The 24006-nt window shown below is 43.8% G+C and overlaps 1 protein-coding gene across 2 annotated transcripts in view; it reads left to right on the top strand.

Moving 5' to 3' along the window:
• Positions 1 to 24006, top strand: part of FAM189A2 (family with sequence similarity 189 member A2) — a 63822-nt gene that overhangs the window by 10790 nt on the left and 29026 nt on the right. The window lies entirely within an intron of this gene.

Consider the following 24006-nt stretch of genomic DNA (forward strand, 5'->3'; position numbering starts at 1 on the left):
AATGTGTTTCTAGTTCCAGGCTTAGATCTCTTGTAAAGATGTAATTTTATTTTTATTTATTTATTTATTAAAATATTTTATTTATTTATCAGAGAGAGAGAGAAAGGGAGAGAGAGCTAGCACAGTCAGACAGAATGGCAGGCAGAGGCAGAGGGAGAAGCAGGCTCCCCGCCGAGCAAGGAGCCCGTAGTGGGACTTGATCCCAGGACGCTGGGATCATGACCTGAGCCGAAGGCAGCTGCTTAACCAACTGAGCCACCCAGGTGTCCCTAAAGATGTAATTTTAAAAATCGGTTTGCTATGGACATTTATTTATTTGACAGAGAGAGAGAGATCACAAGTAGGCAGAGAGGCAGGCAGAGAGAGGGGGAAGCAGGCTCCCCACTGAGCAGAGAGCCCGATGCGGGGCTCCATCCCAGGACCCTGCGATCATGACCTGAGCCGAAGGCAGAGGCTTTAACCCATGGAGCCACCCAGGTGCCCCTGCTATGGACATTTTAAAACATTCACTAAAGCAGAGGGAATAATTAAGTGAACTTGCTACACTGATCACCGGCTTCAGCAACTCCTGACTCAGCCAGCCTTGTTCAGCTGGACCCCTGCCCATTCCTGTGCTCCCAGGTTCTTTTTCTCTGAATAGTCTTTTGAAGTAAATCTCAGTTATTAAATCAGGAATACATAATTTTTTCTTGTCATCATGCTTTGATTGGACAACCGCAGAGTTTCATGACTTAGACTCTCTTTATCACAGATCTACCATATTTTCATGGCAATAAAGACCTGAATTGGTTAACTTTATCTTTTTTTTAGTCATTGATTTTTTTTTTGATATTGATATATTTTTAACATACTATAAAGTTAACCCATTTTAAAGTTCACAATTCAGTGGCATTTAGTACATTCCCAATACTCATTTTTTTAATTTGTTTTTGTTTTTGTTTGTTATGTCCTTTGGATTCAGAGAATACTATAAAAAATAGACAATTGCCAATGGAATTGCCAACTTTCAAAGACGAAGTAGGCCTGACAATTGCAATTTAAATACATATAATGAATTCTATATAACATATATGTAATATCTCTTCTGATTTTTCTTCCATCCATTTTGAATAGGGTTAAATAATTTTCTAGAACCGTTTTGTGTATCTGCTTAACAGTTCATCTTAAACAGACCACTGTTTGCTGGGTGGTGGGTAATAAATACAAAACTAGCTAAATTATTATTATTTTTTTAAAGATTTTATTTATTTGACAGAGATCACAAGGAAGCAGAGAGGCAGGCAGAGAGAGAGAGGGAAGCAGGCTCCCTGCTGAGCAGAAAGCCCGATGCGGGGCTCGATCCCAGGACCCTGGGATCACAACCTGAGCCAAAGGCAGAGGCTTTTAACCCACTGAGCCACCCAGGTGCCCCAAAACTAGCTAAATTCTTAAAAGCAGGGAGAAGTCCACGGTAGAATACAGTCGGAGTAATACATCCTGGTACTGTGGTGATGGTCTTGAAAAACTAAAGAGTTTTCAGGCCCACAAGACAATTTAGGTAACATTTCAGAAGTCCATCATTTAATATTTCTGGCAGGAGTAAATTATTGGTGCAGCATTTTAATCTATGAGATGGCAGGGTAGGACAAAATGAGGCTCTGGATGAGTTTTATGGCATGTGTTATGCGTGGCTGAGGTCTCTTTTGCAACAACTCTCTAGAAAAATGTTGGATGGGGTCCAGTGTTTATACTAATATTTGGCTATAGGAGTCATTTTTGTCCTGATTTTTCCATTGGGTCAATATTAAAATGCTCAGTAATACAAACCTCAAGTATTTAAATTAAAATCAGAAAATCCCTAATGTTCTTTGTCCTTTTAAGGTTCCCAGTGGTGAGAAGAATCAAAGCATGTGTTCTGGGTGGGCATTTAGAAGGTGGACCTTTTAAGACATTTGTTTCTCTAATGTTTTCTTTTGGAAAGGTAACTCACAGATTCATTAGGTGAGCTCAAACAGCTATAAATGAAAATGACCTTAGTAGAGATGTATGTTTATTATTATGCCTTTGGATTTATTTCTCAGCTTTGTTGATAAGCATAGGTACAGCTCTATCAAAGCTACAACCAGTTTGTACGTACCATGTTGTGTGCTGCTTTTTCTGTTTAAACATTACATTCATCACGTCCATATCAGTAAATATTATGTTTCCGTGTATAAGGAGTCCACATGCCTGCCTGAAAGGCATTCTGCCCTATTTCTGTGTTACCGTCAGTTATAAACCTGTCGGACACATGGGCTTCTGTATTTCAATTGTTATGAATTATGTATTTAGAATCAAGAAGTATATAGAATCAAGTAGAGATTGTTTTGAAATGCTAATTAACATCAGTTTATAAAGAAGATAAATTAGTTGATAGTAATTATACAACGACAAAGAGTTCTGGGTATAGCAACAGATCCTTCGAGTCTTGGTCAACAACCTGAATGAAAAATCCTCAGTTCACATGAATCTTCATAATATTCTGTTATAACTTGTGCCATATGCCTCTGCTATGTTAAAAAATTTTAAAAAATCATGATGTTATGAAGGAAACTGGACACACCTGTCAGACCCTTCTAGTCTGCTTCCCAGCTCATCCCCCGAAGAGCTGTGTAACGTATAAGCCACTTAACTTTCCGAGTGTAGTTTTCTTTTCTGAACTGGAGGGGTTAATCTAGTGACACCAAGTGGGTGGGGACTCAGACTCCCCCAACCCTCCCCATAATGGCTGCTTCACCTTTCCTTTGGTTTCCCCCCGACCCCTTCCTGAGTTTAGGGAATTGTGCCATTGGATGATTTGGGGTAGGAGGTCACATTCCATCAGAGAACCAGGGGGGCCCTGTGGGTCTCTGCCTCTGCAGATGGGGGCTTGGCTGGTTAGTTCCAGCCCTTCTCCCCTATACCCTAGCCACAGGGGCATCTTCTGACTGGGACCCAGCCTGGCTGTCTTAACCAAATGGGGGCCTTCTTCCCCTGGCTGTTTCCCTGCCTGGCTCCTTTTCTTCTGGGTCTCAGCTCAGTAGTCACTTCCTGAAGGAGACCTTCCCTGGCTACCCAATGACAGTGGCCCATCGTCCCTGTCTCTCAACACGTCCCAGCACGGACTTTTGGCTTCACAGGTTGTAATTAGCCTATGTCTTATTCATTTTCTACTTGCTGTCTGTCTCCCCACTGTGGATAGTTGTATGAAGACACGGGTCTTGTCCGTCTCATTCACCCAGTGTCCCCGGAAACAGTGTGCCCGATACACATCTGTTGTTGACTGTGAAGCCAATTTGGCAGCCACTAGGAAACGTAGGTCCTAGGTCCTTGGCGTTTCTTTTTTTACTTCTGTCTTAAATCTCTCTCACTAGTTTCCATCCTCTACAACATTGTAGTCTTCCCCTTTCTACTTCAGGGTGGTTAGGGAGTGTAAGGGTGGGGGACGTTGGGAGGGGGCAGGTGCTCTTCCCAGGGCCCTCTGAGAGGCACGCTGTCCTTGTTTTGCGTTGTTGGGGGCACACTTCATCTAGAACACTTGAATACTTCCTTTTGAGGACTGTTTATATTGGTGCTGCTGCTTTTGTGATGGTTTCAGTGATTACATTCGGTTTTATACTGGTGTGAACAAAGAAGGCTCAGCCTGACCCAATTCCTTCAAATTCACGTTTTTGTGGAAACTCGGAGTTGGAAGTGTTCATTTACTGGATCCTCTTTGTTATACCGATTAAATACTCCATGTGCCCAGGACAAAAATAATAATCTTGGAACATCGTGTGTAAACATTTATAGCTATTTTTGACCATGACTTGGATCAAGCTAGGGTGTTTGTGTATGTGTGTGTGTGTGTGTGCGTACTTGTGTGTACGTGTGCCCACATGCATCATTTCAGGCTGTGTGTTCTCTATCAAGAACAAACATTTCCCATTTTTTAAAAAAGATTTTATTTATTTATTTGATAGAGAGAGAGATCACAGGTAGGCAGAGAGGCAGGCAGAGAGAGAGGAGGAAGCAGGCTCCCTGCAGAGCAGAGAGCCTGATGTGGGGCTTGATCCCAGGACCTGGGATCATGACCTGAGCCAAAGGCAGAGGGTTAACCCACTGAGCTACCAAGACACCCCCATTTTCATCTTTAAAGAACATTCTTATTTCTTCGACTTACCTCCTTTTTCATTCTAATGAAATGGTTTATAAATTTTTAGATATTATAGACTCTGTGCTGGGAGTGATTTCAAAGAATGTCTTGTCTTGTCTCATCACCTCAATTCAAAAATGGAATTGTCTTAGTAAGATGTTTTTCTTTGGTGGTCCATTGGGTAAGAATTTCTGCCATGAAAACTTAGCCAGACTTTCTGCCTATAATTTTGGTTGCTTATGAAGTGGTCATTTGAACTATTTTTCTTGTCAGTGTAGAAGAGATGAGGGGAATATAACCTGAAGGTTGGTTAAGATCGCTTTATTCTTTAGCATCAAGAATAAAGGTGCTAGCATCAAGAATCAAGGAAACATCCTTGATGATGTTTCTGGGTGACATATGGTTTGTTCTCAACTGTGGGCCATGTGGGTCTGCACCCCAGCCTGAGAGAATAGGAGAGGTAAATGGACTGGGTATTTTTTAAAAAAGGATCCATCAGTTTCTCTTCTGACATTAAGATTATGGAATTTAGGGTAAAACTTCATTACCCAAAAAAGAAACTAAAAAATGGTTTCGGTAAGATCTACAGACATTCCGTTCTCTCACCTAACTGTCCACACAGGCTAGGCTGGCAAAGAAGGTTCTGCTCTGCGAAGCCATTTGGGGATCTGGGTCTTTCCGTCTTACTGTGCCTTGAAGGGAGACTCATGGATCACCAGACAGTGTCAAGAGATTGGTCAGATAGTCAGAATTACTTGTAGGTGGGTCAGCTGCGAGACTGATGATGGCCCTTTCCTTTCTGATGGCATGAAGACCGGGAGGGGTCAGAAGACCTGTGGGCAGTTTAGGGATTTCTACATTTATAAGATGAGCTCTGAAGCTCTGGCTTTGTGCATTCCGGTTCTTCTAAGTATATTTCCTGGTTGTCAAAAGTTTGGAATGAGCCTTGGTTTGAGAGTTCAAGAAATCTGCATTTTAATGCTGACACATAACCCCTAGTTATCAGTGACCTTGGGGAAGTCTCTTGGGTTCTGCATCCACAAAATGATGAACTTACGTCAGAGCAGTCTTCTAAGAGTCCTTTCACTCTCGTTGTGTATGTTTCTAGAATCCTCATTAGTTACCCGGAAGGCATTTTAACTTTAAATGGACATTTTTAACATAAGCTCCCTGTGTATAAATACTATGATTATTTCACTCTTGGTTTTTTAAGGTATAAAAATAGATGGCCGGTCTTCGTCTTCAGAATAGTTAATAACACTCTGTTGCACGCTTATAATGTTTGAGAGTTTATATCGTTAGCATGTGGCTAATATGGCAGGCATTTTCCCCATTTTATAGTTAAGGGACCAGTGGCTCAGGAGTGAACCAGCTTGTCCGGTTGACAAACACATGAACTATTATTAGAAAGAACTGGGGATGTTGACTCCCAGTCCAGTGCTCCTTTCCTGGTACCATTCCTCCACCTCCTCCATTAGCAAATTGCTAGGTACGTCTCTGTGCCCAACAATGTGTGAATGTAGGTATGTGTGTGTGTAATTTAAATTAATTATTTTTTAATTTGTGACTGCCTGATTCTTTTTCAAGTTCTAAAGGGGTCAGTGTATCCTTCATTGAAAAGGGCAAGTGGCAGAATTGAACAAGGCAACAGGAGGGCCCACTTTGAGTCTTTTTTTTTTTTTTAAAGAGTTTTTTTTTTTTTTAAGATTTTATTTATTTATTTGACAGAGATCACAAGTAGACAGAGAGGCAGGCAGAGAGAGAGGAGAAAGCAGGCTCCCCACTGAGCAGAGAGCCTGATGCGGGGCTCGATCCCAGGACGCTGGGATCACGACCTGAGCTGAAGGCAGAGGCTTTAACCCACTGAGCCACCCAGGTGCCCCCCACCATTTTTTTTTTTTAAGATTTTATTTATTTATTTGACAGAGAGAAATCACAAGTAGATGGAGAGGCAGGCAGAGAGAGAGAGAGGGAAGCAGGCTCCCCGCCGAGCAGAGAGCCCGATGCGGGACCCGATCCCAGGACCCTGAGATCATGACCTGAGCTGAAGGCAGTGGCTTAAACCACTGAGCCACCCAGGCGCCCCGAGTCTTAATCCTGATTGTCACTTTCCATCGTTGAGCGGCCAAGGAAATGATCCGATCAGTTTCCTCATTTGTACAATGGGGCTGTAGCCATCTCTCAGGATTGTAGATCGGGATGTTGTCGAAATTGTAAAATGGGGGCTCTGAGGGGCTCATTTGGTTAAGCATCTGCCTTCAGCTCAGGTCCTGATCTTGGGGTCTTGGGATCGAGTCCTGCATCGGGCTCCATGCTCAGCGGGGAGCCTGCTTCTCCCTCTCCCTCTGTCTGCTGCTCCCCTTGCTTGTGCTCTCTCCCTTTCAAATAAATAAGTAAAATATTAACAAAACCTGTAAACTGTAAAATGGGATCTGAGTTTAGGCGAGCACGTTATGAATCATTTTCATCATCCTCTCAGAAGATCTTCGAGAGGAGATTTGGTCTCTCAGTTTGGGGTCATCAGATAACCCATAGCAGCAAAATATGCACGTAGGCATCGTTAAAGCAGCCTGGGCTGGGCTGGGCTTATCTGGGCCCACAGTGAGCCTGGTCTGCTGGCAACAGAAACTTCTTTTCTCTCCTCTGATCACCTGCTCCCCAAATCTGTGCATTGGGTAAGAAGCTGGCATCCTCAGGGGCTGGGAGGACTTTGGGGTGGCCCATCTCCGGGCAGAATCAAAGCCTGGGCCATTCCTTGCTTTGCAGACGAGCCTCAGCCAAGCGGGTGTGCTCTCATTAGCAGCTCGTTTGTCAGCGACAGGTACTTGCCCAGGCTCCGAGGTATCCTTCCTGCCAAGTCCATTATTACAACGAAAGTGAGCCTCAGGCCCAATTCTGCTACACATGCACACACTTATTAGCCGACAGACAAAACAATCGTTCATGTGCTCTGTTCTGCAAGCTTAAAGGGTAGAAGACTAAGGTTTTTACTGAGCGCACAGAACCGCGTGAACAATTTCTTACCACTAGTTCTTGTTCTCCCTGTTTGTCTTGAAAACCATTGCTGATGCCCCGAAATTCTGCTGCTGAAGCAAAGCTCAGTTTATTGGATCTGGCACAGTCGGGGAGAACACCTCCTTGCCGGGAGTTCTCAGCAGGGGTGAATCAGAGAGCCTGTTTGCTGTTTTTGCCCATTTATAGGGTTGAAGGATCCCGGTTGGTGGATTGTAAGGTGAGCTTTCCAAGATAAGAAATTGATAGGATTTGGGCAAAAACCTTATAACCTAATAGCTTTGGATTGATTGGTGGTCGACTAGAAGGGAGGGCCTGGAAGGGTTGGCAGTCTTACAGTTGAGGAACAAATATTTCCCGGGGCAAGGAGCTGCGTTATCTTTGCTTGCTCTCAGTATTGTTTAATATAGGGTCAGAAGACTATGACCAGCTGCAGGGACAGGAAATTATGTTGGTTTTCGTTCTTACACATGTCCAGGAGTACCCCCTTTTTAACATCCGTTGTGCAAATTAGACAAGCTAAGCGATTCCTCAATGGGACAACTCATTCCCACAGTCATTCTGCTCATTTAACAAAGTTGCTTGGTTGTTGCTGAGAGATGAAAGCCAAGGAAGCTTCTGGAATATGGCCATGCTCATACATGCTGGTTCATTGTCCTGGAATTTGAATTCCTGACCGCCCTTAGGATTAGGGTGTCACGTGGACCAACTGATACATTCATGGTATCACATTGTCTGTGCTGAAGCGCGTCACAGGGCCCACTGTGGTGGTGGGGAGTGAGCCCTGCCTCTGGGCTGTCTGGGCCCCACAGCTTGGAGGGACCCATTTCTGACATGTTTATGAGAGAACTGCAGAAGCCACGAGCCATCTGGGGCAAGAGGGGAGACCATTTTGAACTGGCGAGCATCTTGAAATCGATACCATGTCTTGTGGAAAGTTGTAATGTATATGGTGCCATTTGTGTGTGTGTGTGTGTGTGTGTGTGTGTTTAAACCTGGGGGATCTATACCTATGTGTTTATAGTCACTTGGAAAATTTCTCAACGGACATACAGGAAAGTTTATAGTAGGCACTTCTGTGGCGTGTGTTGTGTGAGTGGGAAGGGGAAGGAGAGAGACTTGGACTTCCCACTTTCTACCTGGAGAGGACATGCATTGTGTTGTGGGACCTAGAAACTTTTTTGATTTCCTTGTTTTGTTTGGGTTTGGTGGCCAGCCTCTTTGTATCAGAAGGCTGGGGCTTTATTTATTTGCCTTCGTGGGAATCTCGGTGGGAGGCTGGGACCTTCCAGCGATGGAAGCTTCGGAGGCCAGATGCTAACACGTCTGGATGCCAGCAGTCAGGACGTGAGCCGGCTGACCTCCACGCGTGGGTGCTCCTGCCCCAGACTCTGAAGCTGGAGTCATTGATGCAGAGTAGCCAGGCTGCTTGGACCTCCTTAGGTCCAAGGCTGGCAACCAAGGACCTGGTTTTCCTGGGCCATGACCTTGGTAGAGGCACAAGCACCCAGTTTCCCTTGGCTTCTCCCCAGGTTTCTGAGCCTGGTTCCTGGGGCTTCTGTGAGCTACCTGATAGCCCTGCGAGAAATTCCTTTTCTGTTCGAACAGCCCAGGTTGGTTTCCGTTGTTCGTAACGTAATCAAGAACTCTGCTGTAGGACTGTGACTTTTGTCTTCTATGAATGTTGCTTTTATAACAATTTAAAAAGCGAATTCAAAAATAAGTGAAAGGGATTCATTTTAAATATTCGGTTACTTATGGTAACTCGGGGGAAAAATGAGCAGTCCTGTGGGTGCTCAAGTTCGATTAATTAATGGCGAGTGCTTGGTGTTGGGTGTCAGGGCTGGAGTGGTGGCTGAACCAGGTCTTACTAGATGTAATTTCTTTTTTTTTTTTTTTAAAGATTTTATTTATTTATTTGACAGAGAGAGATCACAAGTAGGCAGAGAGGCAGAGAGAGAGAGAGAGGAGGAAGCAGGCTCCCTGCTGAGCAGAGAGCCCGATGCGGGACTCGATTCCAGGACCCTGAGACCATGACCTGAGCCGAAGGCAGCGGCTTAATCCACTGAGCCACCCAGGCGCCCCTAGATGTAATTTCTTAATGAGGATACCGAAGGGTGGCCTTAAGGAATTCTTTAAAGAAGAAAACAGAATAATGTATAAATCTTTGTCTTTTAGCAGGCATCCTGCAAGTTGATGAAGACGAGGGAGTAGAGATTTGAGTCAGATCTGGATCTGATCTGGGTCCCCTAAGTGCATAATTTAGGGCATAATAAGTAAATCACCTCTTTGAAACTGTCTCCTATTTATTTTATGTCTGTATCCACAAAATATATTTATAAATGTATATATGCATATTGTATATTTCAAACATGTATATATAATACATATATGTGCACACTGTACATATCAAACACATGTATGGCATATATGCTATGTATATTTATCAAACCTGTGTATGTTATATACATACATACATTGTGTGTGCGTATGTGCCGTATGTATGACGTACACATGCACTGCATGTATCTATCTATTTTTATATATTTCAAACACACCCCTGTGACATGGTGACATTTGATAATTTGCTAAATGCCTTTTAAGAGGAAGAAAATCTTTTTTATTGAAGGCACTCATCAGCAGCCTTATTCTGGTTAAAAATAGTCATCAGACCTCTGTACATTTCTCCAAGCACCCCAGTCCTGAGCACACTCCCTGAATTAGCCTTTTTAACCCACTGAGCCACTCAGGCGCCCCTCAAATTAACCATTTTAAACTCTGATTTTAGTGCCCCTGATGGTTGTCTCCATTCTAAAGATGAGGGATTCATAACCTTTTCTCGCATTTATCCTTTCTTGTTTTGGGGTTTTTTTGGGGGGGAAATTATTTTTATTTCTCCTCTCAATAAGTTTATAATTTTAAATAATTTTTATAAACTTCTGTTTCTTAGTTCATCAACTTGAGGTAGTATCTTTTGACTCCTTTTATAAGATGAAGGGATTAGCCCTCAAACCTACTTTTTTCCTCCTTCTGCTGCCTTCTGATAGTAAAACCATTACTTTTAGATGCTCCGTATTTTAACATTTACACCCTGCTCTTAAACTTTATTAGACCATTCAGATTTTGATCTTAAATCGTGTCTAAAAGAGCAAAACCCAACAATGGGCCTTGCAGTATTTTCACTATGTGAAGGTGATTGTAACAGGGTGTGAGAATTGGAGTCTTTATTTAAAAATTTTAAAAATTATTTTAGAAGATTTTATTTATTTGAGAGGGGGGAAGGGGTCGAGGGAGAAGGAGAGGGACAAGCAGACGCCCCCGCTGAGTGAGCAGATGGACTCTGGGCTCAATCCCGGGGCTGGGTCCCAGGATGCTGAGATCGCGGGTCTGAGCCAAAGACAGACGCTTAACTCACTGAGCCACCCAGGCACCCTCGGATTCTTGATTTTCAGATTCACCTGGGGCTGCAGTTCGTAGAGGAGATGCCAACAGCTTCCACATTCCAGTGCTAGACTGTTGAAGCAGGACTTGTAAAACTTCTGGGTAAAAACCAGTTTTGCAACCCTTAGCTGATCTCCAGCCCCTAGCCTATACAAAGATTAGGGATTAAAGAGACAGATGGTTTGGAGAAAGTTACTGAATTGCTGTGGCATTTTGAGTCCACCTCCTCATGGGGGAGGGAATGAGTGCTTTAAGATAAGCCCGTGGAGAACCTGATACTGGTCCCTTGGTTGACTGGACTGGTATCAGACACTTGCCTGGGGAATTTTAAAGGGCTGGTTGGAGTGCCTTGTGGTCTCAGAGTTAAAGACTACTGTTGGGAAATCATTGTACTTTCCTGGACCAAGACCAAACTGGGAGAGGCTGGGCCTGCACTGTCTGATGCTTGAGAGAAGGGAACGGTAGGCTGCACAGTCCTGTCGCAGAGGAACCAAGAAGCGCGTTCGAGAACAAGTGCTCTGTAAACACTGAAAGCAGACGGGAGGAGTCCCGTGAGCTGCCCTTACCTTCTTTACCGGTGTGGCCCGGTCTCCCGCTTACTCCCTCCTCTCCAAGGGGACAGAGCTGTGGCTGGCAGGCTTTAGGAGAAGTGGACCCAAAAAGAGGGAAACAGAGAAGATGGCGTCAGTCCCTTGCCTTTCCCCTGCAGGCTGGCTCCTTCCCTGCGGTGACCTGTCAGATAAGAGGGAGAAAACCTGGGGCGCCTGGGTGACTCAGATGGTTAATTGTCCGCCTTCCGCTCGGATCGTGGTCCCGGGATCCTGGGACTGAGTCCCACACCGGGCTCCCTGCTCCTTAGGGAGCCTGCTTCTCCCTCCCCCTCTGCCTCTCGCTCTGTCTCTTATGAATAAATAAACAAAATCTTAAAAAAAAAAAAAAGAGAGAGAGAGAAAAGCTAGAACTGAAGTTCAAGTTTTGTCTGGGACCCAGGTCTGGACACGTTAATTATGGAAATGAGAATTTTTGTAACTTAAAGTGACTGGAGGATTTTTTTTTTTGCACCTGACATTGACCAGAGGGGTCACAGGTGCAGTCCCAGAAATCATCTAAGGGGTCAGGACACACTAGCCCTGCAGCGTGGGCTTGAACAACATGGAGGGAGAGAACAAAGTGGTTTTCTGTTGGCTCCTGCGAGCCCTGCTTACTCAAGGGATCGGCAACATTATTTTTGGTAGCAGCACCGTGAGTGATTAAGTTTAGAGAAAAGGAAATGTAACCCTGTGGTCCCTCAAAGGGGGATCGTTTTGAGCAACCACATCAAATCTGTTGTTTTTTCTTCTTGTCTGTCATTTGCTGGGTTCCGTCTCGCATTTCACTTGACTTCAGTTTTGGACCATGACTTTGACACATATGTTTATGTTATTTCTGGAGTTTTTAAAAAAATATGCATCTGAGTCTCCTTTTCTGGAGTTTCTAAACGCCTCTTTTCTTTTTCTCTTGGCAAAGAAAGCCTCTGATCTCGGAGATGATCTGACCGTTGTGGCACTGCCGTCCTTATGTCACCATTGTTGTCGTCTTCGACAGTTTTATGGAACTATATTTGATACATTATAAATTCACCGTGTAAAAGTTCAGTAGTTGTACATGTACAGTACAGTAGTTGTTACATGTTCACAGACAGGCACAAACATCTTTATCACCAGTCGTACAACATTTTCATCAACCCCCAAAAGACCCAGTACCCATTAGAAGCCACTCCCATGGGGTGTCTGGGTGGCTCAGTGGGTTAGGCCTCTGCCTTCCGCTCAGGTCATGATCTCAGGGTCCTGGGATCGAGCCCTGCATCAGGCTCCCTGTTCAGTGGGGAGCCTGCTTCCCCTTCTCTCTCTGCCTGCTTCTCTGTCTATTTGTGATCTCTTTCTGTCTCTGTGAAATAAATATAATCTTTTAAAAAATTAGAAAAAAAAAAGGAGTCTCTCCCATATCTGGGGCGTCTGGGTGGCTCAGTCGGTTAAGTGTCCGACTCGTTTCTTTTGTCTTTTCTTTTTCCTTTCTTTCTTTTCCTTTCCTTTCTTTTCTTTGTTTTAAGATTTTATTAGTTTGAGACAGAGAGACAGCACATGCGTGAGAGAGCATGAGCGGGGTGAAGGGCAGAGGGAGAAGCGGACTCCCTGCCAAGCACGGAGCCGGATGCGGGATGAGGACCTGAGCTGAAGGCAGACACTTAACCAGCCAAGCCACCCAGGTGCCCCAGGCATCGGACACTTGATTTCAGCTCAGGTCATGATCTCCGGTCATGAAGTCAAGCCCTGCGTCAGGCTCCTTGCTCAGTGTGGAGTCTGCCTGAGACTCTCGCCCTCTCTCTGCCCCTCCCCATCCAGCTCGCTCATGGGCAAGAGCACACACTCGCTCTGTTTCTCAAAATAAATTAATCCTAAAAAAAATCCTTTCCGTTTCCTTGCAGTTCCCCAGCCCTAGAAAACCACTAATGAATTGTCTGTCTCCATAAATTTGCCTCTTCTGGGCATTTCAGATAAATGGGATCCTATAATATGGGATCCTGTGTAACTGGGTTCTTGCACTCAGCATATTTTTTAGCACAGTATTCTAAGGGTCCCCCATATGATAGCATGTATTATTGCCTTTCCTCCTTTTTATTGTTGGATACTATTCCACGGATGGAGGTATTACATTAAAAAAAAAAAGATTTTGTTTATTTATGGAAGAGAGGGGTAGCAAGAGAGGGAACACAAGCACAGGGGATCTGGAGAGGGAGAAGCAGGCTTTCTGCTGAGCAGGGAGCCTGATGTGGGGCTGGATCCCAGGATGCCGGCATCATACCCTGAGCCAAAGGCAGACACTCAACGACTGAGCTACCCAGGCGCCTCTGGATGTATTACATTTTATTTATCTAATCATCTGCTGGTGATCATGGCCACTTTCTGGCTATCATGAATAGCTCTGCTGCGAACATGAACATGCAAGATTTTTTGGACAAGTTTTTGTTTCTGTTGCCTATACACATAGGAGAGAATGGCTGAGTCATATGGTAACTCTATGTTGAAGAGTTTGAGGAACGGTTTCCCTAAGCAGCTGTATCATTTTACATTCCCATCAGCGGTGGGTGCAGGTTCCAGTTCCTCTTTGTCGATACTTATTATTGTCTTTTTTTATTTTAACAAGATTTTATTTATTTGTTTGAGAGAGACACAGGGAGTGAGGGAACACAAGCAGGGGGAGTGGGAGAGGGAGAAGCAGGCTTCCCACTGAGCAGGGAGCCCAATGTGGGGCTCAATCCCAGGACCCTGGAATCATGACCTGAGCCAAAGGCACCTTAAGAGCTTAAGGGCTTAAGAGCTGAGCCACCCAGGCACCCCTATTGTCTGTCTTTTTGATGAGAGCCACCATTATAGGTTTGACGTGGTCTCTCAATATGTTTTTGATTTGATGTTGACACTCTTTTCATGTGCTCATTGGTCATTTTCTTGTCTGCTTTAGAGGAATGGCTATTTAGATTCCTTGCCCATTTTTCCATTGGGTTTTTTTTTTAATTGCAAGTCTCTTACCAATTAGCAATTTACTTTTTTGATGGTGTCCTTTGAGGCACAAATTTTTATATCATAATGATATCCAGTTTATCTATTTTTTTCTTGTGTTGTTAAACATTTGTATTTAAGAAGCCTCGATCTAACAAGTTTGTAAAGACTTGCTTCTATATTTTCTTGGAAGAGTTTTATTGTTTTAGTTTATGCTTGGGTCTGTGGTCCATTTTGAATCAATTTTTGCATATGGTGTGAGGCAGTGGTCCACGGTCTTTCCTTTGAATGTGGGTCTCTAGTTGTCCCAACATCATTTATTATAAAGACTGTACTTTCCTCATTAAATTGTCTTGGAATACTAGTTGAAAATCAGTTGAGTCTAAGTGGGAGGTTTCTTCGTCTGACTTCTAATCGCACTCTCTGCTAGCTGTTCCACTTTTCCCTTTGGACATTTCTGGGACTACTGACTTCCTGATCTAGTATGGACTTTTTTTCTGGTTTTCTCGGCCTGCTGCACAGCTGTCATCTGAAAATTTCTTTTCTTTATATTCTTGGGTTACAACTCTTGTTTCTTAGATCTCGTGCCTCATGTATTCTTTTTCCTCGAATCCCTTTTTCATTTTACTAGAGAACATGATCAAATAAAAAATTTCAGAAATGATGTGAAGGAAGAGGGGAGCTCTCTCAGGGTTTAAGAGTCTTGATGTGTCTTTGTTTTGCCCTCCTGCTGACCCTCCCACTTTAAGGGTGGTTTACCTGGATAGAGAATTCTAGGTTCAAAAAAAAAAAAAGTTTTCTATCCAGAATTTGAAGGCATTGCTTGATAATTTCTGTCACCGATGAGAAGCTTGATGCTGACTGATTCTTGCTCCTTAGTAAGCAGCCTCTTTTTTTTCTTATCTGGAAGCTTTCAAGATTTTTTTTTTTAACCTTGGTATTGATAAAGCTTCATTTTCAAGAAGAAAACATCATGACTTCTGGGAAAACACAAAGTGACATGCGTCATTAATGAGGGAAAACTGTTTCAAAGAACATTTGAGAAGTTAAGTGTTTGTAGGCCATGTTAAGAGGGGACTGCTGAGGTGGATACAAAACGAGTGGGTGTCCAGTAGGCCCCCCTACATGGTACCTTTAAAGGTTTTCTGTTCCACTGGCTAGAACTTATTTTCATCTCTCCTGAAAAAAAATCTACAACTTAAACTGTGCCTCTACGGAGTTGTAAAATAGCCAATTACATAAGTAGATAAGTAAATGGAATACCCAATAATCTCTTCTGTTTTTTTTTTTTCCAAGTTTCAGGTAATTTTTCTGACAGTGTTCTGAAATTACATGAGGATGTGTCTAGTTGTGGGTTTTCTTTTGCTTCATCCTTTTTGAGTACTTTCACTCTGTGAGGCTTTGAGGTCTTTTCATTAGAAGACACGTGTCTTTCTTCAACACTGAGCACTTTTCTTTATTGTTTCTTTGATTATTTACTTCCCTGCATTAGCTCTTTCTCCCTGGAACATTTAGTAGATGTAGAGCCTCTTGAATTTTTGCCTCTTTGTTTCTTCATTTTTCAAAGTCTTCAACTTATGATACTTTAATCCTATATGCTTTGTGAGGTGTTCCCTAAAAATAAGACATTCTTCTACCTCAGAATAATAACATTATCACAACTAAGAAAGTTATTGGTAATTTCCTTTTTTCCAAGTTATTGGTGATTTCCTGATGCCATGTAATATTCAGCCCCTTTTAACATTTCCCCAGGTACTCCAAAATGTTATGTAACTTTTTCTTAATCGAACTATACACTCACACATACAGAAATATTCATGGATCATACTTCAGTTAAAAGCCTTTGATTAGGAAAAAGTTATATAACATTTTTTTAATCCAAGACCCTATCAAGGTCCAGTCATTCCATTAGATTATTCTGTCTCTTTAGTCTTCTCTGTTCCAGAACACTCTTCCTGTCACTTTCTCCCCTTTTTTTCCCAGGGGTTGACTTTGTGAAGACGAGTCCACTGGTTTATTTCTTCCTTTCTTCCTCCCTTTGCTTTATCTTCTCCTCCTCCCCATTTCCTTTTGTCCCACTCCTCCACCTTCTCTTCATTCTAATTTTAATATGGGAAATTTCAAATTTGCCCTTATCTGAAAGAAATAAACATCTCCAGGTTCTCTCGTACTCATGTTCCAGCTATCATAATCATGGACTCATGTTTAGACCTATCTCACCTACACCCCTGACTTTTCTCTTTCTCCTGCAATGGGATTGTGTTGAAATAAATAACAGCCTTGACAACGTTTCATCCTTAAGTATTTTAGTGTATGCTTATAAATGGCATGGCTGGTAGTTCAGCAAGTGCTGTTGGCTAGAGCGTGGATGTGTGGCTTCCCCACATAACAGCTGCCCAGCACAGTGGCTGGATTCTGCAAGGGAGGGTCTCAGAAGGGTGTTCCAATGGCCTGGGGTGGGGGTAGGAGGTAGGGAGGCTGAGGGTGGAGTGGGGAGAGTACGCCAGGCTTCCTAGGGTCCAGACGTGATGTCTATTGCATTCTATTGGTCAAACAAATTCCTAAGACCAGCCTAGAATCAAGGGGATGAAAATTGGGAATTAGACTCCACTTCTTTTCCTCTTTTTCTTTTTTCTTTTGCAATTCTTATAAATTGGGGTAAAATGTACATATTTTAGGTATATCATTTTGACTCCCGAAAGTGTACAGTGTTCAGTGACACTGAGTACATTCACAATGCTGGGCAACCATCCCTCCTACCCATTCCCAGAACTTGTTCATCATCTCAAACAGAAACTCTCTACCCATTCAACCGTAACTCCTCATTCCCCCCTGGCAATTGCTGTTCTATGAATTTGACTACAGTAGGTGCCTCTTATAAGTGGAATCATGCACTATGTCCTTTTGTCTGTGGCTTACTTCACTTAGCAGAGTGCTTTCACAGTTCATTCATGTCATAGCTCGGGTCCATACTTCCTTCCTCCTGTAGACTGGCTCACCTTCCCTACTGTGCATTGTCCTCCACTGCCTGATGTGAGGGACAGCCTGTGGGAACAGAGGGAAGACTCGTTGGCAGCCATCCACGGAGACTGTTGACTCTGCCTAACTTCTCTAGAGCTGACAGTGGAAAAGCCACTAGAATCAGGGAAAGAACCAAAATTAGAGAAGCACAAAGGAAAATAGAAAAGAATAATGAAGTAAGAGAAGTGGAGTCTCAAGAATCACAGATCTGCAAACTTTCTGTGGTTTAAACCTTTCTGTGGCCGGGGCACGTGGACGGCTCAGTCGGTTGAGTGTCTGGCTTGGGCTCAAGTCATGATCCTGGGGTCCTGGGATTGAGCCCCACATCGGGCTCCCTGCTCAGCCGGGAGTCTGCTTCTCCTTCTCCCTCTGCTTACCACTCCCCTAGCTTGTGCTTTCTCTTTCTCTGTCAAATAAACAAATAGATAAGTAATATATTTTTTGAAAACCCCTTTCTGTGGCTGTTGGTATCTTCAAATCCCAATTTCCTCCTGCCACCTTATTCCCAAGGGCTATAGCAAACCATGTTCCTGCTCCTTCCATTTTGTTTGAATAGCCAGTCTCACATGTCACATCATCCTCTTGATTATTTCTCTTGAGACTGTCATTAGGGTGTCTTTTTCCTGGTCCTTACCACATTCTCAATTAGTATATGTGCATTTAGGGTGGTAGAGCTGTCTGATGTCTACATTGCATCAGGGAATCATGGAGCCAGACGTGCTCCATGGGCACTCTCTCCTCGGCTAAGCCTGATCGCTCAGGTCATGAGGAAAGTCACCTTTCTGAGCAATGAGGGCTGATGTCCTGAAAGGAAAGCCTGGGAGACTGAGGCTGGGGGTGGTCTGCAAGGGAACAGGGAGTCTACAAGGGAGCAGGGGATAGGGCCCCGTGGTAAGGCAGGATTTCTTCTTCACAAGCAAGGAGCTTCGAAAGTACCCCTGAGATTTGTATGTTTTCACCAGGAATTAGCAACTCTCAGTTATAAATGCTTTAACTGAGGTTATAAGCTCATCTCAAAGCTGTGTCCCAAACTGACAATAATTCGTCTTATTCTGTCTTATTCAGGGGGCAGGGGTGGGAAGAAGCCTGGGACTGGGAATAAATGTTATTATATTTTAAACACTTTATAAAAAGAGAATCTGGGGACAGCCATAATGTGAGTAAATCTGATACTTAACTGTCTTTGGGAGGAAAGGGAGACGGCTAGTTCCATATTCACAGCAACGGGCCTGTGTTTTGCTTGTTGGCAAGGAGAACGAGTCTGGACGTTGGTAACATATCTGCCAAGCTTCTGGAAGAAGTTTTAAAGGGTGTCAAGGAAGGGAAGCCCCAGAGTAGGTTCGTTAGGGATCCAAGGATTACAGGCACGTGGGCAGACCAAGTCAGTGCATGTGTGAGCTCCTGAAATAGGTTGAAAGCAGCAGGAGTCTGGGCTTTGAGAGTGGCCTGTGATTTGTTATGCTTTGTTGGTTGCCATGGTGCTGGGTGGTCAATCTTAACATTCATTTTGCTAACGTAGTTCAGAAAAGTATTCCCTTGATATCTTCAATCTTTTTTCCAGTGTCTGTGTGCTTTACTCCGATAACTTTGCTCATGATTCTACATGTTTGTATTGAAATGGTTCCCCAAACGGAATTAAAATGTTAAATATTAAGAGCTAACTGCACAGTGACATTAACTGTCAAAGGTCCTATGACATTCATCTTATTAACCAGTGACTAATCAGTGGTTTGGAGCTTGGACTCCCTGGTGCTTAGGACATAAATGTTAAAATGCTGGTCAGATTCCCAGCTTGATCCCACAACATTCTTGTTTCACTGGGAAAATATAACTTACATTCTAAGGACTGGGTGCTTCGCTCTTCTACCCACTCATTTACCACCTACACTCCTACTTCCTTTGATATAATGGGACAGGAGTCCCAATCGTTGCTACCTTCTTTCTCTAGAAAGTCGTAGTTCCCACCAGGAGCACTGGTGGTAGCCATGTTCATGCCAGTAGTGATAGTAATCGTGTTTGCCCTTCAGATCTGTTCTGTGTTTGTTCCAGAATGTTAGTAAGAATGCACAATGCCTTCATGTAGTGCTTATCATAAAGAATTGGCTCTTTCCTGTGTTTATTGATTGATTGGTGGGTTCCTCCAAACTAGTTCAGTATAATTTAAGACCACCTACATCTTTGTGTCTTTGGATCAGATTTTGTGCCCCATGGGAAAAAAGTGTATTTTGGTCTTCATTTACCTTGAGCAGTATCAAAAGGCTATAAATGAGGGAAAAGTGTTTAAATGACTTCCAGGGGTATTTTTTTTGAAATTGAAAGATGACTAAAAAGAGGGCCCTGGGTGGCTTAGTTGGTTGAGGGTCTGACTCTTAATTTTGGCTCAGGTCATGATCTCAGGGTTATGAGATCGAGTCCCTCACCGGGCTCTGCAGTGGGGGTGGAGCCCACATAAGACTCTCTCTGTCTCTCCCTGTCCATGTGCTCCTTCTCCCCTCTCTCTCTCTAAAAACAAGAAAGAGAGAAAGAAAGGAAGAAAGAAAAAGAAAGAAAGAAGAGCACAAAGGGAAAGAATTCTGAAGTGATAGTATTTTTTAAATTGGAAGTTTCTAGAAGTTTCTTTTCATGAGGAAAGAATTTGGTGAGCTTCTGATATTTATTTATTTAAAGATTTTATTTATTTTATTTGACAGACAGAGATCACAAGTAGGCAGACAGGCAGGCAGAGAGAGAGGGAGGAGGAAGCAGGCTCCCCACTGAGCAGAGAGCCTGATGCGGGGCTCGATCCCAGGACCCTGGGATCATGACCTGAGCCGAAGGCAGAGGCTTTAACCCACCGAGCCACCCAGGTACCCTGATGAGCTTCTGATATTTAAATGGAAGCGCACATCCACGTGAGTGCGTGCACACGTGTGCACACACATCCAGATTCACGAATCCCACTCATGAGGCTCCGCCCTCATGACCTCATCATCCCACAGAGGCACCACCTCCCAACGCCAACACCTTGGAGTTAGGATCTCAACAAATATATTTTGGGGGATGCAGACATTCAGAACGTAGCACTGAGTTTTAGTTCCTTTATGAGCTTCCTCTAATTTGTCCATCCATTCTGTTTTTGGACATGGGCATTGTTTCCAGTTTGGGGCTAGTATGAACCAGTGCTCTGACGTGTCTGGGTGTGTCTTCTGGGGGACATATGCATTAATTTATCTTGGCCATATACCTAAAGTGAACTACTGACCCATAGGCCGATGTGTGTTGAATTTTGTGAGGAAGAACAAATGCTAGTGCTTCTTCACAGTGGTTGTACCAATTTCTAATGGCTTCTTAGACTCTCAGCCAGTCCCGTTTTTAGCCTCACTGTCATGGCCACCACCCATTTCTGAATGTTTGGAGAGTCTGAGGAGTGAATCCCATGGTTTTGACTTCCCTCGTGGCTCTTGTAGGAATTTCTTTTCTCAGCACCCCTGAGTCCAGTTCATACTGGCCCACTGGCTTTCCAGCTTCTAAAATTGTGGTGCCATTTTCCTGTTCTTTCTATCCTTACGTATTTCTGCATTTAAAACATTTCCTTTGCTGCCCCTGTAATGGGTTTTTAGGAATTGGTAGCACTAAATGCTTATGTTCACTCCACCATACTAAACCTCTCATTTTTAAACCACGCTACTTCCACACAATCTCTGGAACCATCTATTTATTTAAACATGCCTGGGAACATTTCAGATGCATCTTGAGTCTGGAGCAGTGGGGAAGAAGCAGCAAAATACAGGTCCTTGTACAGTAGGGAAAGGTCAACCTAGTTAAGGAATGAACTCTTGTACCAAAGGAGACATTCAACAATACCAAGCAGTGAGAGGCATAATTATTTAATGACATTATGTGATGGGGATTATGAGGAATTTTTAGCAGGTGGGAATGGCAAATTGAAAGTGATATTCCTTCTCGGTGGCCTCAAGTTCCCCAAACGTGCTTTTATTGAGACCTGGGATGGCCTGGGGGCACACTTGCAAAAGATCAGAGCGGAGCTGAATTCCGTTATGCAAAGCATAATGCCTTTGCATCAAGCTACTGGTATGTGCGTATCACAAAATACTCCTGGCTCAAGTTCATAACAGTAAAACCAAAGGCATAAAAGGTATCACTCATGTTGCCTGTCCTGGGAGAGGACCAGCTCTTTGGATCTTGGATTTTGCACCTTACCCTTAAAAGCCCCCGATGCCAGTTATGGAGGGCAAGCCTTCCACTTTTTGGGTCCCACTGTCTTTCATGTCTAAAATCCAAGTTCTAGGGCGCCTGGGTGGCTCAGTGGGTTAAGCCGCTGCCTTCGGCTCAGGTCATGATCTCAGGGTCCTGGGATCGAGTCCCGCATCGGGCTCTCTTCTCAGCAGGGAGCCTGCTTTCTCCTCTCTCTCTCTCTACCTTCCTCTCTGCCTGCTTGTAATCTCTCTCTGTCAAATAAATAAATAAAATCTTTAAAAAAAAAAAAATAAAATCCAAGTTCTAGAAGGACCCTTCTGCATCGACTCTGGACTTTTCCGTTTCTTGATGGTAAATCCCAATGATGATTTGGTCTTGGTAGAATTCAAGGAACTATATGTAACCCATGGTGTTCCCTTCGCGGGGCAGGTGGTGATGACTGTGAGTTGAGAACAATAGGAACAAAGCTTAGAGATCAGAAAAAAATATAGGTCAAATGTAAGGAAGAAATTTATAGAGAATATTAGTCAAGGTCCTGGCAGGGCACAGATAACAAGAAAATTATACCTTGAGAAGAGCTTCATAAAGGGCTTGTTCATGAAGGAATGTGCAAGGTGTAGGAAACCGTGAAGCTGGGATTGTCCCGAGGCTTGACCAGAATCTGGAATTTGGAATCAGGGACCGAGGATCCCTTGAAAGAACCTGTGGCTTTCCGTTAAGGGACACAGCCTACAGGGAAGGAACCTATGGAGTAACTACCCACGTCACCCTCCTCCCTCCTTCCAGTCTTCTGCAAGGGCCCCCCAATGGCTGAACTTCACTAAAGGCAAGAGACCAAAGGGGACCCATGGATATAGTCTTCATAGGCCAGCCTCCTTGGGAAGGGCTCAGGCGAGAGGGTCAGGAGGTCTCTTCCGCACAAGAGTCCATGGTCAACATGGAGTGAGTTCCCTTAGGAACTTATCTGCAGGCTGTAGGAAGAATTCTTCTTAGAGAAGTTTTGGAAACAGTATACCTGCAGATTATTCTTACAATCAGAGTGTCTCTCTAACTGCCATTAACTCCAGCATGTCCCAGGCGTTGAGGAGAAAATGCCGGTACTGGGCCTAGTGAAATCCATTTTGTGATAACAAGCTGCTCCCCCAAAGGGGAAGTGCCTATTATTATAAATAATGAGCCCGATTGCATAGCATTCTGCAGCGTGCAGAGGACTTTTTTGGACAGCATTTTGTGTGATTCTCTCATTAATCTTTTGAGGTGGCTAGGAATATAGACCTGTTTGATGAGAAAAGTGAGTCTCACAGAGGTTGCTTAAAATATCACGGCGGGGGTGCCTGGGTGGCTCAGTGGGTTAAAGCCTCTGCCTTCGGCTCAGGTCATGATCCCAGGGTCCTGGGATCGAGCCCTGCATCGGGCTCTCTGCTCAGCGGGGAGCCTGCTTCTCTCTCTCTGCCTGCCTCTCTGCCTACTTGTGATCTCTGTCAAATGAATAAATAAAATCTTAAAAAAATTTTTTTTTAAATATCACGGCAAACGAACCAGGCATCTTGGTTCCAAATTCAGGTGCTTGCCGGAAAGAGCAAATTCAAGTCACCTGCAATGATTTCTTTTTTAAAAAGAAAGAATTGGGGCACCTGGGTGGCTCAGTTGTTAAGACTGATACATGTCTGATACATGACTGATACATGTCTGCCTCTGGCTCAGGTCATGATCCCAGAGTCCTGGGATCGAGCCTCACATCGGGTTCCCTGCCGCAGGGAGCCTGCTTCTCCCTCTCCCTCTCCTACTCTCCCTGCTCGTATTCCCTCTCTCGCTTTGTCTCTCTCTGTCAAATAAATAAATAAAATCTTTAAAAAATTAAAAAAAAAAAGCAAGAATGATGAGAATATAAGAAATGTAAGAAATCCTTGCCCTTTGCAAACAGAGCCGAGCAGACTTTGTGACTAGGATGTTCCTCCTTAGTAGCTGATGTCTTCCTGCCTTCTGTTTGCGAGGACACCCTCTGGTGATGAGTGGGATGGAAATTTGGGTCTTGGAAATTACACGATTATAGCTGGGTTAAAGCCAGAGAGGTCTATCCCGAAAGTCCCTGTAAATCCCAGCTGGGTCCCTTGTAACTCCACTATTATACACCCTTGAACCTGATCCAGCCTCTGAAGGAGACAAGCTTGGTATCCTTCTAGCTCCCATGTCTGATACATGCTGCCGTTTCTGCACTAGACTAATTCGAATGACCAAATAACCAATAAGCTCGGCCAGAGTTTTAATGATAGTAATAAAAAAGCCACCGGAAGGAATAAGTATGGGGAACAGGGCACAGTGATTTTGTACACAGCCTATGTGCCTTGGCTGTGTCCTCATTCTGGGGTTGGTGTTCAGTGATCTGACTCTGACTTCTCGTTGGCAACCCATCCAGTGCGGGACAGGAGCTAAGTCTACCAGGCAGTGAACCTCTGGAACATTCTCTCAGCTCGTTTGTTATTCCGACGTTCGAGAAGTAGCCCCATCCATTGTATGATCTCATACTCCTGTCTTGGCAGATGGATTCAGAATTGTCTTTCTTTCTTTTTTTCTTTTCTTTTTAAAAAAGATTTTATTTATTTATTCAAGAGAGAGAGAGTGAGAGAGAACATGAGGGGGAGAAGGTCAGAGGGAGAAGCAGACTCC

This window comes from Mustela putorius, unplaced genomic scaffold (genome assembly GCF_011764305.1).
Source record: "Mustela putorius furo isolate JIRA1106 unplaced genomic scaffold, ASM1176430v1.1 tig00003854_pilon_pilon_pilon, whole genome shotgun sequence".
NCBI classification, from domain to species: Eukaryota; Metazoa; Chordata; class Mammalia; order Carnivora; family Mustelidae; genus Mustela; species Mustela putorius.